This window comes from Idiotropiscis lumnitzeri, chromosome 10 (genome assembly GCF_059441095.1).
Source record: "Idiotropiscis lumnitzeri isolate Australia: NSW breed Sydney's pygmy pipehorse chromosome 10, RoL_Ilum_1.0, whole genome shotgun sequence".
Lineage (NCBI taxonomy): Eukaryota > Metazoa > Chordata > Actinopteri > Syngnathiformes > Syngnathidae > Idiotropiscis > Idiotropiscis lumnitzeri.
Genome location: NC_142400.1, coordinates 3,811,505 through 3,823,083, shown reverse-complemented (window position 1 = coordinate 3,823,083; position 11,579 = coordinate 3,811,505). Strand labels below are relative to the sequence as shown.

The following is an 11,579-nucleotide window of genomic DNA, read 5'->3' as shown; positions in this document are numbered from 1 at the left end:
GGATTAAATTACAAGTTTATCCTAAAATTTGTTTTGAATTCGTTCGTAGAATTCATTTGCCCTGCAAATTAATTTCGACGTAGCAATATTACTGTGCAGTTTTGCGCGCCCCCTTGAGGCGCTAAAAAGCACTTCCAACGAGACTCCCACTCCCATCGACCAAAAAGGGGTGGAGCCGCATGGCCACGTGACACGCCGATATCCAATGGCAGCCGGTGCTATGTCCAACTGGTTCAAACTGGTTTGCTTCTTATATTTCATGGTATAAACTAGAAAAACATTGCTTTGCGATATACATGCGCCATTTTAAGCAGCTCCCCTGTCTGCACGCCACTGTGATCCCCTTGTGAGAAGGAAAAAAAGCCCGTTTTACTCGTCATTTTTCCCTCATTTTTTTATCTGCGACGACATGGCAAAAGCAAAGGTAAGATGTGTGTGTTCGTTTTTTTTCCTCGCATGCAGAGAGGTCGCAGGGTTTTTTTTTTATTTTATTTTATAGTGAAGGTTATGTGAGGTTGTCGTCTTTCGTGTGTGGAAACGTCATCGCCATGACAGCGAGCCGTGGCGCGCATACTGCGCAAACCTGCAGCCTGATGAAAATAAACACGTCGATGTTTTTTCGTTGCGAACCAGGCAAAAAAAAAAAATAATTTGCTTGTGAATAATAACGTCATGCGTGTTATTTTGTTCTTTTCTTTTTTTCACCTTTTGCAGAAAAATGACAAAACTTTAGTGTCATTTTCGCGCCAGATTACACGGAAATACTTGCAATGTGTTGACGTTTACGTAAGCCTGACAGTTAACTGTCAGTCAAAAATGTATGTTTTGGGCGCGAGGACTGCGGTGGGGGAGGGGAAGTGATGTGACGTCGTTTTTTTTTGTTTTTTTTTCCATTTATATATTTATCTATTTTTTACCCCTTAGTTTGCTTTAGATAAGCTTCGTGTTTTTATTATAAATATTAAATCCAAATGTACATTTTAATGTGGCCGTGTTTTGTATTCTAATGACGTATTGTTGATTTCGAGCCTCCGGTGCAGCCATTGGACAGTTTGATACGAATCGTCTCATTTCCGGGAGGTATGGGTGGGGGGGATTGGTTTAAAAATAAAATTTTGCCTTGTTGTAGTAATTTTGAATTGGTTTTCAAACCTCTCTTTGGTCTGATTACGGTGTTTCTAAAAAGTATTTGGGTCAAGACAGTCATTTTGTCGGTTTCTGCAGTTCGTTCGTCTCTTCGCGACAAAAAAAAACAACCCAAAAAAAACAAAGGGAACTGTCATGGCGCCAACGCGTTGTCAAGGCAACTGTTCCCGCCCCCCCTCCTTATTTGAATTCAAATAAGAGCGGGAAGATCACGTGCTTCTCAGGCCAAAATATACTCCAAATTCAAGAATATAATTACAATAGCCATTTTAAAAAAAAAATATTTTCAGGAAAGTAACACAACAAATGTTCAATATTCAATTTGGGTGGATTCAACCATTACAGTGTGAATTTTTAGCAACCACAATACAAATAGTGACAAAGTAAAAGTGGCTTTGACAATTATGCTATTAGGCTTGTAATTTTTTTGAATTGCTGCCATTTTATGTTAATTGTTTACTAAATACTGTTTTTCCATTTCTTTTTTCCCCCTCATCAGTCAAGTGCCACCATTGAGGTTTGTTACATTTTTATTCATTTATTTTTATCATCACAATTGCTACATTCCAGTTAAATTCTTTGCATTCTTTCCCTCCACAGAGACGGTGTTCACCACGCCTGTTATTGGTGCGTTGCAGTCATTCGAAAAATCGTCATTTAAATGGCTTTGTATTGCTGTATTTTTTTTTATTATTATTTATTTTTTATTGTTCATTGTGTTTCCTGACTTGCACTGTAGCCCTGTGACAATAATGCAAAAAAATGGGATTAATCAATGTTGCAGAGTGAAAAAAAAATTGTAGGGGGCAATTGGGGTCACTGTAGTTGCTACGGCAAAAAAATAAAATAAATCCTAACAAATCGATTATGCTAGCACCCAATGTAAAGTTCACGCCATGGCTGCATTACAGTGTTAGTAATGGACTAAATCAGCCAATATGGAGACATTCTTTAAGCCAAATCATGTTTTCAGTATTAAAATAGCATTTATGCATTATTACTTTTGCTATTGTACAAAATCATTGAAAAAATACTACTAATTAAGATGTCAGGCAATAATTACTTCAATTACTAGCATTCCTGAACAGAAAATTGGTTTATTTAATTACATTAAAGTACTTCCAGATTTTTTACCTAGGGTGAGTCGCTTGGTCAAAAATGACCTCTTCGGGAGACATCAAAAAAACAGTAGAACAACTTAAATCCTTTTTTTTATTTTTTGGATAATATAAAAAGAGAGTTTTTCAGGAAGTATTTTTGAAAAAAAAAAAAAACAACAAGGCAGGTTTAATGGCATTTTTTTGTATCAAAATGTGAAGCTTCTAATAAGACAAAGGGGCAGAATCAGTTTGATACTATTTTTACATTTAAAAGTTGCATTTTTCTCAAGTATTTAAAGACAATAATTGTGTGAAATGCCAAAAGAACAAAAATATGTAGACTTGGTGAATAAATCTTAAAATATCATTATTTTTCAAAGGTTATTTACTTAATTGTCCATCATCTACAAAGAATCGTACAAAAAAATAGTAAATATATTATGGATTATTAGGGTCCTCCCAAAGCTATGTCCTGTAATAAGTAATATAAACTTGCATACATAAGCATGTTACATCCTTATGAGGATATTTGGCTTATTCCCATTACACATTGTTCTCTGAACTAAAAAGGGCTTGTTGTAAAAACGAAGCTTATTGTCATCCTGCAGAAACCCAAACCCGCTCCAGTGGAAGTCAAGAAGAGAGCTCCCGCCAAGGTATGAATCCCACCACTATCATTGGCCTTTTAATATTTAAAATGTCTTCCTAGGAGTTACTAACGGCATCTTGATGTGTTGTAGAAGGGGCCCAAAGCAAAGAAGACCAAGGCAGAGAACGGCAGCGCCAAGGCCGAGGTATTAATGAATATTACTCAAACCTATTTAAACAATTGGAATACAATCCTATTTTTAATCAATTGTGCCGTTTTTCTCCCCGCCCCCTCCGAAAAAAAGGAGCCCAAGGCTGATGCTGCAGAATCCAAATGAGTTGACGTCAACGTGCACTCTCTGTCCGGCTCCTACCTTTGCCCCCCCAACCCCCACCCTACCCCTCCCTGTGTACTTGGTGATTGTACAGTTTGAAATAAGTATTTTTTACCAAGTTTTATATTACAAATGTCCGTTATTAGGTTTGCCTTGCACTTGATGTAACACATGGTGTTCTCACAACGCTCACTCATATCTATTTTGAAATTTCTTACACCCCCGCTGTTCGTAACTCATAGCTAGCCGTCTCGTTTTCGCTCCTTTCAGTCTTTTGTTTTTCCTTTTTTTTTTAACTGCTGAATATTAGATCCTTTGCCACGCGTTTTCAAACATAAGGCAGCTATTAAAAACAAACAAAAAGTCACAATTTACCAAATGTTTTTGAAACACTGTATATTGTTTAAAAAAAAAAAAAAAAGATCTGCCGTCCTCCCCAAGAGACACGTATCATGTGAATTCTAATCACCCGATGAAGAAACTTGCCCATAAGCTATGTTGATGACTCCGATGGTTAATCTAAATGTTGCTGAAATAAAACATTTTTAAAAAGCTTTTAATCCCGCTTTGTCTGTCTCGTCTCCATTGCGCCGATAGGCGGCAGTGTCACACCACATTTAATGAAATAGACGGCGTTCTCATCTTGACCACTGGGTGGAGCTTTCCGTTCATCACAGATTAGGGGGGAAAATTGGGTCAAATATGACACATATTGTTGTGAAAACATTAACCACGATGTCATGCCTGAACCATGCAGACTTTTACCCTTCATTGTACACTTAATATGTGGGCCCAATACACGTGCGTATAGGTAGACGTGACCCCCTCTAGCAGATAACACAACTGTGTTTGTCTTTGGTGATGGGTGTTGAAATAGCCTCACATGCTTGTATTCTAGGAATGCAGAGTCAGGGGGGAAAAGCCCTTGACATGAATAGCAATATTTTTCAAGTCAGGTACATATCCCTGGAAGTGCATAAAATCACATAGAATCGGAGTTAAACATCATCCTACTATATTAGCCTCACAAAAAAGAAATGGCTTACAGATCGCTGGATTGCAATTAGTACGATTGATTTGATTCTTTACTCTCTCGACTTCCATGAGCAACTCGCATCTTTCTGTGCATCATTTTGAGAGGTTTACCACTCTTCTTTCTCAGACCCATAAATGAGTTGGTCATGATGGTGGTACTTTGAGAAGTTTTTTTTTCTTTTTAATGTCGTACAAAACCTGCGAGGAAGATTATTTTTATTCCTCTTTTTAAACATATCTAATTGTTAGCAACTTTTTTTTTCTCTATTCGGGTCACTTTGTTGTTTCTGGACCACCACGTACAGCATGCAATGTATATGTTGCAAATGCCAACACCTTATTCGCTTTGCATTGCGGCCAAAGCAAGGAGACAAAATGTTCTAGTTCATACAACGAGTGCTCGTATGGGCGGAGTGGTGGAAAAAAAAAAAAAGAAAAGTGGACGAGCTCATTACTCCAGAAGTGAAAGGGGTGTACAACATTTTGCCGACGCGTGTACACGTGCACGTAGATGGCGACACCGGCGTTTGGAACCACACCCCCCCTCTCAACATATGGAATACGGCCACCCGGCCCTTAAACAAACTTAAACCTGGCGAGGTGGGCTTTTTCTGCAATTTTCGAACCCGGCGACCTCTGACCGACAAGTATAACCTCAGGTAAAAAGAATAGTTTGGTTAATTGATTTGTGGAGACAAAGGGAATTGAGGATTTGTTTGACAGTCAATGGTGGCTTCATGCACGGTCAATATGGTTCAATTGAATGTTGAAAAGTGGTTTCAGCGGAGCTAGAACAGAATGTACACATTTGAAACTTTTTTAAAAATTATTATTATTGTTATTATTAGTATCTTAATTCGAGGTGAATGAGGAAAAACGGTTGCTTTGTCCTAAATTGGCTACGTGTGAAGTAGACGAGTATATATGAGAATAAACTTTAGTTTATTTTTGTGAGGTACTGCTTTTTGTTTTTTGGTGATATTTTACGAAAGATGTTTGGAATGGTTGGCTGTCTAACTTTGTTTAAACTTTGCTTTTCATTTGCAAGCCTGTTGAAGCAATTAAATTGCACGAGTTATCGTGCTGTTTCTTTTGTAAAAAAAATGTAGTAGTAGTAGTAGTAGTTAAAATCTCTTTGTATCGATGCATTGTACTTGATCCATTCTTGATATCACAAATGGTCTCTTTCACATGTCCGCATTGAAAGTCGCAGTTTGTTGTTAATCTAATTAAGTACATGTGTTTGCTGCAGGCTCGTTTGTAAAACAAACGTTTTAGTTCCAAATTCAACCTTTTTTTGCTTCATTCGGAGTCAAAAGCAAAATAAGTTTGCAGGAAGCCGAAGTTGGTGTGAGCTTGTTCAAATAGTCATTTGAGATAAGAGATGCTCAGCGTTGGGGTCTGCTTATAGCAGACATGCTAATGCTATCACGTGACATCTCAATAGCGCGCTAGCCTGATTTTAAATAACTGTGCGCAGTAACTCCCTAGTTGGCATATCATTTCCTTTTTTTTTCACAAATGCAATATACGTACTTGAAGGGATTTAATTCATTTTTATTTATTTATTTTTAATGACAAAGTTAGAATGTAAATGTGCAAGCATCACCCCTAGCGTTCAGTGAATCTACTAGAGCACATCGGAACTTAATAAAAAAAAAAACAAAAAAAAACTTGAAACTAACATTATGGGAATGCACGTTTGTTCTCTGCTAGGGAAAGTGTTAAAAAAAATACAAATTTGATTATGGTGTGGAGAGGGCAGTACGCAATGTCTATTCTCCCAAAAGAATTTAAGGTAACAAATTTCTTTAATGATGATTAAGCTACTGGCTTTGCATTTAGCAAACGTAGCATGAGCTGAAATGTGACGTATATTTTCTGATATTTCTGCCCTAGTGTCCATTCCTTTTTTTGGCCATTTTGATTTATTTATTTTTATTTTTTTGTATGTGTGCGCCATGTCCCATCTCTCGTCAGAATTCGAAGGGCACTGTCATCCGATTGGTCAATACTGAAGGATGACGGGGGACATGTCACACTATGTACAAAATTTCTGACATGCCAAACTTTGGTGTTGGTGGTCGTGAAGCGTCTCGCAAACGCTGCCCAACAACCAATCGTTGCGTATCTTGCACAACACGGCCTACTAAGCTTCAAGACGAATCAAAATCTGTTCTGAGACACCGTTTGTCTGCGACACTTCTGTCGGTCCAAAATCGTGCTTCATTCGTGTCGTCTGACCTCTGCATAAAAAGATCGCCTCTCATTTTGTCTTTCCACATTGTGGTCAGACCGAGTCCCATATTTCCCACTTCCCTTTGTGCCTTGAATGCAGCACAATGCAGCCGGCGTACAGTATGAACGGGCTGCTTTGTGACGTTAACACGGTGACAGACGTCCAGTTCCGGTGAAGCTGCCGCTTCTGATTGGATCCGTCAGTAGCTCCGGTTGCATGTCTCGCCATCATTTTCCCTTCCCACTGAACATCCCCCTCTCCCCACCCCCACCCCACCTTCCCCCACTAGTCTACTACAGATCGAGGAAGGGAGGGGAGCCTGCAAAAAGCAAGAGTGAGAAGGCAGGACCCTGTGTGCCAACGAAGGGATTTCATTGGCTCTCAGTAGTCGAGTACACGATGTACCCTGTGTATGTTCATGCCTGACTTTGGATGATGCTGACTGATGCGAACGGGCTGGAACCACGACAATAATAATCATCCTTGTTCAACATTGTTTATTGCGTGACGTTGTCAATCAAACTGAGCACGATCATCTCCGCAAGCAAGTCATTTGCAATTTGCAACTGCTACGTTGTGGTGTCATTTGCACTTTTACTCGAGTGCGGAAGTGGCCTATTGTTGGCGTACTTCAGGTAGAGAATTGCAAGAATAGTTCCCAGGTGACTCAACAGGGTTCACTGGACAAAAGCTCATAGTATGAACCGCTCCTTTCTAAAAAGCAAATCAAGAATAATAATGAGCTATTTAACGTAACTTCATTTGTCTCCGGCAACTATTTTGTTTAGGTCTTTAAAAAACAAACAAATAAATAAAAATAATCTGGATATAATGGCTATATTGACAGATTCGTATCAGTGTATTGACATGTGGTTGCAAACACACCCATGTGGTGTTTGTTGTCATCAACGTGACTACCAAAGATGGAATGTGACAAACGCCATTTTTTTTTTTTCTGTTTGTTTTTGTGCCCTTGGGCGTGTTTATGGGCAATCTTCATTCCTAGAGATGATTGCTGGATGCCTTTTGATAAACAGATTTTCCCTACAATTAGTCAGTGCACACCTGCTTCAAAAAAAAAAAAACAAGTGGGTGGGGAATTTTAGGCGGCCGGCCAGTGCAATTGTTTAAACAAGTAAAGCAGTTTATAAATGACCTATGAATATTTAACGCATGCACTCAAAGTCAAAAGTTGGGGGACACTTTCAAGTTCTATCCATCGAGGAAAATAAATTAACTTTTTTTTCTTTTTTTTTCAGCCTGAATAAATTTCACCTTCTCATGGTTTAGAGGGGGGAAAAAACAATCCTGGTTGGAGGAAGAGTTCAAGAAATTGAAATCATTGTGAGTGAAACTGCAAATGCTGATTAAAATTATACGACTTTTGGCGTTGCCATTTTAAAATGGAATTTTTGTAACGGAAGTGTTTTACGATGCGATCCTTTATTTTTCAACAACCAAATTTCAGCAAGTGTAAGCAGCGTTTTTTCATGCTTTTTCTCATTGGGAACATAATCTGAATTTTTACACAAGTCGGAATGCAATGGTAATGTCATTTAAGTAAATATTCTGACACAATTATGTTCCACTTTTTTTTTTTTTTTTAATTATTTTTTTTGTAAATGGAGGACTCCCTGTATATTTTTTTTAAAAATTTGACTTATTTTTTTTGGGCGGTCAAAACAATTAGGATATAAAATTTCTCCACTAACCGTGTCAAGTTTCCGTGTGAACAATCTTTGACTCATCCAATTAAAGGAAGTCGTACTAGGCCGGGATTTACTAGATTATCTCGTAAATGCGATTATTTTCGGTTTCTATTCGGCTCAATTGACTGGTCTTTGTCAAGCAGGCTGATAGTTTACTTCTTGCAAAGAACTTGCATGTATCAAATATTTTGGCAATTACCGCTTGACGTGTATTTAAACAAAGATGGGGAAATGACAAGTATAGGAAAAAGTAACTTTGGGTCTTCGTTTTTCATGAAATAGTCCCAAGGTCTGTGCGTGTCATTTCTCCGCCGGCGTCCGATGAAAGCGCACGCATCAGGAACAGTTGCGTAATCCCACTCTCGGACATGCACATGCTGCGCCATGAACGCATTGTTCCTCGTTTTTTCGTCTTGATCTGCTAACGAGCTAATAACATTCGACAGTTTGTTTTGGGGTAGTTGGGGGGGGGGGCGAAGGGGGTGAAAATTAGCGGAGGGGGGCTGTGTTTTGGTAGGGCCGCCAAGTGAAAGTAATGCTTTTCGACAGCTCCGGTGTGCGTGTTTCTGCAAAAAAGTGGGCGTGTGCGCCGCAACTCAGCCTCACAGATCTGGTTGGGCGAGAGCGGAGCTTTATAAAAAGGCGGAGGAAAAAGTACCTCAGTTGCTCTCTCCGCTTGGGCTTGGACGGCTGAAGGTGTCGCCGGGTAAGAGAGGAAGTAGACTCCTTGAAGACTTTCTAAGAAGTCCAATTTTTTTCAGGTTGAGTTGAAGAATCCAGACACTTTTGGAACCAGTCTGTGACTGTTTTGCAACATTGAGTAAACCTGAAATGAAACTTTTTTTTTTTGTTGTTTTTTTTAAAGAATTTAAATTGTCTTGTCAAGTTGGTTAATCCTCAAGACTCTTGAAGCACTTCCTCAAACCGCGATCATCTTGCTTTGTGGGGTGCTAATCCAGCTTCAAACAGGTTAGCATGTTTGTTTTGTGCATCTTTCACCATGACCCCACCTAAAAAAAAAAAAATCCCTATTCTAATGATTTGATGGCTGGCGAAAACGAATCTTTGTTGGGGGAGCAATGTCCAGATTCCGTTTTTTTTTTTTTTTTTTTTCCCTTTAATTTTATTACATTTTATTTTTTTATCTATTTATTTTTTTTTGTATCCAACCATGTACCAATTAAGACCGGTCAATTTTAGAATATTCCTGTAATTATGGCAGCAGAAGAAACCTCAGATTGTCTTGTTTTAATAATCGGGCGTCTTTCACAGTGTTCCCTCAAAACGAAATCTATGGTCTGGCCATTCGATCGCTGGAGAGAACAACTCGAAATTGATTCAAATGAGCTCTTGGGAGGTTGGAATGTCCAGATTCAAATTTGTACCAGGAAGACAATGGTAGAAACCCTTGATGGTCTTTTTTGTTTTCTCAGACCTTGTTGCACGATTGCGGGTAGGATACAAGGTACAGGAAACCGAAAGATCAAGAACGGAGGTTTTGTTTTTCGTTCCCAGTTTCCCCCACACGGTGCATTTTGTTCTTGTCTGCACATCATCATCCTGAGCTCAGGATGGTATACAAGCCAAGCCATGTCTTGGGGGGGCTTTTCCCATTGGACAAATCCAGACCAGATGATCAACATTTAGCACGTCAATCAGACGTATTCCGTACCAAGGCTTGAGGCTAGAGTTGTTCCTTCCTCATGTCAGGAGGTCAGATGGTTCTCGTTTGCGAGTGACCGGTCGTCCAGACTTCCTCTTATGCTGATGTCTTCTTCAAGAAGTTGACGAATGAAATTTTCCTCTTTTTTTGGGGGGGGCAGGTCCACCTCGTCTCGCCACTTCCATAGACATGATCATCAGGCTGGGAAGGCTGACACCAGGATACTTTCGCCTCCTCCAGGTAGCGACACTTTGCTGAATCATGATCCCTGATCTGCACCCCTTTTACATTTCGCCGCCACGTTTAATCTCTGAACGCTAAACGGACGCGACGTCGACCATTGTGACGTTTCCCGTGTTTGTTTTTGTACCCGGGCAGTCGTCGTAATCTTTTGTTCACTTATTTACACTAATTGGGGAAACAAAAGCTCGCCATGTATGACACGGATTGACATGTTCAACAGACGGTGAGGAAAAATGGCGACTGTTGCATAATGTATGCCCCCCCCCCTCTATCTTTGTGTTCAAATGAGAGACGTCAAGGTAAAGATTCTACTGTACGTACAGTAGGATGTGACCCCTTGGCGAAGTTGAAATTGTTAGGCAAAAATGGAGTGCTTTACTTTTTTTCTAGATTTTTTTTTTTTTAATTGGTCTTCATCATAATTAGTTTTGTGTTCAAAAAACTGTCTCAATGCATTTTTTTTAAATGCTACAAGGTGTCACAAAATCTAGTAGAAATGAATCCTCAAATACTGTTTAATTTGTATAAATTAGAAATTTTAGTATAAATTAAGCATAGTTGGAATTTTGATGCCTAAAACATGGATTCAAAATTTTAAATTACTAAGAAGTGTAAATTTAGTGGATTTTTAAATTTTTTTTTTTTGCTTGAATTCATAAATTTAAAGGGGGTAAAAAAGAACATTAAAGGTTTTTTGCAGTTCATTTTTGGACCATGTAACTTTTTGTATAAAGCTTAGTGTGAATTGGTCAAAAACTGGACTACTGTTACAGTACACAAATTTGTTTTTGTGTGTGTGTACTCTTTATGAGTACAGAATGTTCCGAAAAAGCTTTTACCAACTAGCTGCCATTTCTAACAAACATTTTGTGCTCCCCATACTTTTAATTTGGTCGTCTTTCTGCTGTTTTATTAAGTAGAGATGATGTGGACTTCTGTTAGCTTCATGTGCTAGCTACTTGGTTGGCTGTGTGCAATATGCTTGTGATTAAAACAGTAATTTGATGTGCCATTAATTTGACAGCATTTTAAGTTGAAAACCTGCCATCATTTTTTTTTTTTCAACTGATTCATTTTGTAAACTAGTTGGTACAAAAAATGTGCCGTTTTGACCGGGAGTGAAGATGTGGATTACTGCGTTAGCCTCTCGCGCTAGCTAGCTGCCATACATTTGTACTCAGTTTTTTTTTTCTTTATTTTTTAAAAAGGGTGTATATTGTTTTTAAACATTTTGACGCCGATGTGAATTCAAATTGTTTTTAATCAACTCACTATTTGCCCGGTTTACTTTTTTTTGTTTTGTACAATAGTGACAAATGTTTTAACATGTACAGTTTAATAATAAAATCATATTGAATTTTTTTTTTTTTTTTGTCCCCACCACAGAGGCAAGTGGCTGGCGAAGTGCAGACGCAGCCGCAGGACCGAGCCATCAATCAGATTGCTATGATGCTGGCCATCATGGGTCTCAGCTTATCCTACTACAGTGCCAAGCAGATGACCGAAAAGGTGCAGGCCCAC

At 38.8% G+C, this 11,579-nt stretch overlaps 2 long non-coding RNA genes across 2 annotated transcripts; both read left to right on the top strand.

Annotated features, from left to right (window-relative positions):
* Window positions 1-200: 200 nt before the first annotated feature.
* LOC148328654 (uncharacterized) lies at window positions 201-3,729 on the top strand. The gene is made up of 6 exons (XR_015845712.1): window positions 201-424; window positions 1,646-1,663; window positions 1,747-1,773; window positions 2,855-2,902; window positions 2,987-3,040; window positions 3,140-3,729. It is a non-coding gene; the product is annotated as an uncharacterized LOC148328654 (long non-coding RNA).
* A 954-nt stretch (window positions 3,730-4,683) lies between these two features.
* Window positions 4,684-9,969, top strand: LOC148328653 (uncharacterized). Its single transcript, XR_015845708.1, has 4 exons — window positions 4,684-4,863; window positions 7,703-7,787; window positions 8,702-9,121; window positions 9,668-9,969. It is a non-coding gene; the product is annotated as an uncharacterized LOC148328653 (long non-coding RNA).
* Window positions 9,970-11,579: the final 1,610 nt, after the last annotated feature.